We start from the raw sequence: 4,896 nt of genomic DNA, 5'->3' as shown, positions 1-4,896 counted from the left end.
TAAGTCAAAGCATATTCCAATCAAATATCATTTTGTAAGACAGGTTATCACTGAAAGGGGAGTTTCTCTTGAAAAGGTGCATACAAAGGAGAACTGTGCAGACATGTTCACGAAACCAGTTTTGTTGGAGAAGCTACGCTGGTGTTTGGCTTCTCTTGGCTTGCAGAAAAGATAAAATAATAATAACAGGGCATCAGGCGAATTGTTGTCAAGGTGGAGATTGTTGAGATTTTATGTTTTAGTCAAATAGGCAAAAATCTCTGAAGGATGACAACAATAGGGATTCAGTTCCTAGATTAACTCCAGGTTGTTGGGAGGGAGTTAATGCCTCCTATATTTGATGTGAGGGAATTAATGCGGCTGTTAGATTCTCTAGGCTATATAACAGGCAACCATTCAGATGGTTTGCTAAGAGTGAGAGTTTTGTGAGGCTTTCATGATGTAATCTCCTGATTTGATTAATAAACTCTTGATGCCTATGTTTGGTGGACGTAGCCCAGATTGGTTGGGTGAACCACGTTAAAAATTGTCTCTTATGTGCTTGATTGTTCTGCTGCGTTTTTTCTGCTGTGTGTTTTATTGGTTTGCTGTGCCTCTGAATTCCAACAAATCTTAAAAAATAGATTTTTTGTGAAAACAATGGAGAATAAAGATAACCATTTTATTTCTAATGGCATATTATACTTTTGAAAATAATTTTCTTTGTAGTAAGAAGATGTAACCTAGGCATTTCCTTTCACGCCATAAAAGTATAATGAAATCATGGGGGATATTTTGTAGTGGTAATTGTTATGCACAAATGTTATGCTTTACTATTATAAATTTCTTCTGGCAAACATGTGCAAAGAAGCCAAAACAACTCGTAACCTCGCTTCACAATTGCAGACTTAATGATGTCCATAAATTCAGCCTTCAATGAAGCTCCTCTGACAAGAAATCCATCAAGATCAGGTTGTGCTACCAATTCAACACAATTTCCAACATTTATAGAGGCACCATAATTAATCTGGGTTGATGTCGCTACTTCAGACCTAACATTTACCTTAAGACAATTCCTTAATTCATAGTGCACCTCCTAAACCTGAGCTATGATTGCAACTTTTCCAGTTCCAATCGCCCAAACATGCTCATTTGCTATAACGATGTTACTCCAGTCAACCACCTTATCTTCTATTGCTTTGGTTTGTTTACAAACTACATTCATCCTATCTCCAACATCATGTTGTTCAAGAGTCTCTCCAACACAAGCTATTACCTTCAAACCTTGAGAAAGTGCATAACCCACTTTATCTGCAACAAACTCATTATCTTCTTTCAATACAATCCTTCTCTCTGAATGACTGAGTATGACCCATGGAATTTCCAAATTGATCAGCATCTCTACATTGATCTCTCCAATGAAAGCACCTCCTTTCCTTACCCGAAAATTCTGTGCAGCAACTAAAAAATTGAAGCATAGCAAGGGCTTCATTGTTGAAAGAAACACAAATGGAGCGCTCACATAATCCTGCATGAAATATTCGGATGCCACTTTTGCTTCATTTAGAGTACTAACAAGTATTTTAACCTACTCCAAAGTACCATTGCATTTCCAGTTGCCTCTAGCGAAAAACTTACTATCCATTGTGTTCTCGTGAATTGATCAAGGAAATCTCTCCCAAAAAATACACAGAAAAAATTACATGAATGATTCAGGTAGAGATAATTTATTCTTTGGTTGAACTGTAAAAAGAATTGTTGGTAATCTCTATTGGCTGAACCATTGACATCAATGTAAACAGAATTGTTGGTAATCTCTATTGGCTGAACCATTGACATCAATGTAAACAGAATTGTTGGTAATCTCTATTGGCTGAACCATTGACATCAATGTTGTGTGTATAAAAGGTAGAGTTTGCTTAAAAAGCATTTTGCAAGAACTCCATACCAATTTTGTCATGCCCGTCACCTAGCCAAGATAAATAGTATGTGGTAATCATGCCTACGGAATTTCCCAGCACCAACTTCATGGATGTATCAATTCTTTCGAACAAAATGGATGTATCAATTCTTTCGAACAAAAACTCCCCATCCAATTGAAATACCAAACAAGAATAATTGGTAAGAGAAAGTTGGAATTACCGATAAACTAAGAGCGTTGGAAACCACCATGGCTGCAAATGATATCGAGAAAATCTAGTAGATAAGGGAAAAGGGTATATGGGCCAATTCTTCCACATGTAATCAAGATATACGTTACAAAAATAGTCTCCCAAAAGAGGCTCTTTGTCTTCTTTTTAGCTAATGTATATATCTTTATCTTAATTGACTAAAAAATTTCACTTGTGCCTCATAGAGTTAAACTTTTCTTCTATAAAGGTTATTATCTTAATTTGACCAAATTAGTGCCTTCAAATATCAATATGAGTCTTATGTCTTTCATAATATCAATTAAACGAAAGTTGCTACCCTGATTATTGGTTCATTTAAGTTGTCCATTTGTATAAACTTTCCATGTTCTTGAAATGAATTCGAGCTAAATTAAATATTGATTGGGGTAAATTCTTTAGAAGCTTCGGTCACATTTAAATGGCGAGTGGACGAGTGAAGCGATTCTATGAAAACTGGATTTCCTTATTATGACATATGTCCAAATAATTTTCTTCTATAACTTGCCATATTTTCCAACACTCTTGGAAAATTGGAGAGCCAGGGAAGGTGGCACTAACTATTGTGAACAATTCGTCAAAGAGAAAGAATATTCTTTACATGTCCAAATTGATAAATGCCTAAATGATCTTTCTCTGCATCACTAGTCGTAGCATAGGGCCTAGCTATGTAAATTGCATCATTATTTTTACTATTTTTGGGTGCTGACATTTCTAGCGGTGGGGGGTGAGAATGCATGTTAAGCATTTATTTGTTTCTCGTATTTCATATTCATACCTACATGAGAAGTCACGACAGATTCACTGAGATTGGTTGTCATCTCATGGAATGCCATTCTCACAAGATATTCACAGAGCATGCTTACTGATGCTGCCATGGAGCTTTTGAGGAAAATGCGAGTGAAATGTGTGGAGTTGAGTCAATTTTCATTATCAAGCACCATAAAAGCATGTGCTATTATGGTAGGTTTGTAATAGGGTAAGCAGGTTCATTTCCATATTGTTAAAAATGAGTTTTATTCTGATGTCTTTATAGGAAGCTCTCTTGTCAATATGTATGCAAAATGTGCAAAGCTAGAGTATGCACATCTAGTGTTTGATAGGATACCTGAACTAAATGTGGTGACTTGGACCACCATGATTTCTAGGTACGTGCAGAGTAATGGTTTTGAGGAGGCTCTGAAGATTTATTTCCATCTACCCTTTCATGGCATCAAACCTGATGAGTTTGTGTTCTCTAGCATTCTCAGTGCATGTGTCGGTCTTTCAACCTTGCAACATGGAATGCAGATCCATGGCCACATTGTGAAAACTAGATTTGAATGACAAAAAGGTGCAGGGAATTCTATTATCAAAATGTATTCGAAGAGTGGGTTCCTAAAGGATGCCTAGCGAATACATGATTTGATGCGAACAAAGGATGTGGTCTCATGAACTGTCATGGTTGCAAGATATGCACAGTATGGGGATGGCAGTGGAGCACTTCAATTTTCTGCACAAATGCAACATGCGGGAGTAAAGCCAAATAACATTACCTTTGCTTGTGCATTGTCTTCTTGTATCCATGTTGGCTTAGTGGATAAAGGTCATCATTACTTCGATGTTATGTTTTATGATCATGGCATATTTCCCATGTTTGAGCACTATTCCTACATAGTGGACCTTCTTAGTCATGTTGGGAGAATCAAGGATGTTAACGAATTGATTAACAAGATGTCCGTTGAGCCTAGTAGAATTATATCTCGACATCCTCAACTTTAGTGTCGACACCAACTTCACTGTTAACACAAAATTCATTTCAGCACTCCATTTCATGTTTCCATAAAAAAAAGTGGCACTTCCTCGAGCAATGGCCGCCTGATTTGCGCAAGCAGCAGTAATGTTTGTCTCATTAACCGCAAAAACCTAGCATTTCTTCTTCCTTACTACATCTCCAGCCTTATTCTTCTTGACTCCATGAATTTTCTTAGCTTTATTCTTACTTTCCTTCAATTGCTTCTTGGATTTCTTTACCTTGGTTGCAAGCCCATTCCTGATAAACCTATACTTGGCTTCATATTTCTTGGCATGCTCAAAGTTGTCTTAAATCAAGCCTAACCTTGAATATTTCCCACCTCCAAATTGGGTTATGAACCCAAAGACAAATATTCTCTGCGAATCTTTGACCTCATACAGCTTCACAAGCTTCTCAAGATGAAGAACATCAATCACAAATTGCTTCCTTTGATAAAAACTTGTTAGTCATGAACTTGCGAGTTGATGACGGAGAAAAGACTTTTGCCCATATTTTGAGAGCCGTTAAGTAGGCTCTGATAACACTATCTCTGTTTTAAAGCACAGTGATCTTAAAACATTGACTCGTGAGCGGCAACAGCTTGTAGAGGCCGTGGTATAGAGGCATCAGGAGACATTTCAGCAAGTACACGAAACCTGCAAGTATCTGAAACGAAACCTTCATTCAACGTTCTCCATGTGCCAGGTTTCAATTTGATTTAACAACAAAAATGAAGACTTCCGATTGGCTGGAGTGAACATTGTTTTCTCACACCAAGTTCACAAAGAAAATTCCTTTTAGGGTAATTAGTTATTTCATTCTCAATCATAAATAAAATATTCCAATATTAATGTTAAGTATTAAAATTTATATCAATTTTTAAAATAATTGAAAATTAAAAGAAAAAAAATGTAATATTTATAATGAAATTGTGCAATTATTTTATCTTTAAAATATTTAAAGAGATATATAAAT

The 4,896-nt window shown here is 36.2% G+C and overlaps 2 pseudogenes; both read right to left on the bottom strand.

Annotated features, from left to right (window-relative positions):
- Nucleotides 1-802: 802 nt before the first annotated feature.
- LOC149181153 (triosephosphate isomerase, cytosolic pseudogene) lies at nucleotides 803-1,624 on the bottom strand (annotated as a pseudogene).
- A 2,428-nt stretch (nucleotides 1,625-4,052) lies between these two features.
- On the bottom strand, nucleotides 4,053-4,605 carry LOC149181152 (small ribosomal subunit protein eS24z pseudogene; annotated as a pseudogene).
- Nucleotides 4,606-4,896: the final 291 nt, after the last annotated feature.

This window comes from Pinus tabuliformis, chromosome 3_2, assembly GCF_031772625.1.
Source record: "Pinus tabuliformis cultivar Carrire ecotype Pingquan chromosome 3_2, CPIR1, whole genome shotgun sequence".
NCBI lineage: Eukaryota > Viridiplantae > Streptophyta > Pinopsida > Pinales > Pinaceae > Pinus > Pinus tabuliformis.
The sequence above is the reverse complement of the archived record's forward strand: the minus strand, read 5'-3'. Positions and strand labels throughout refer to the sequence as shown.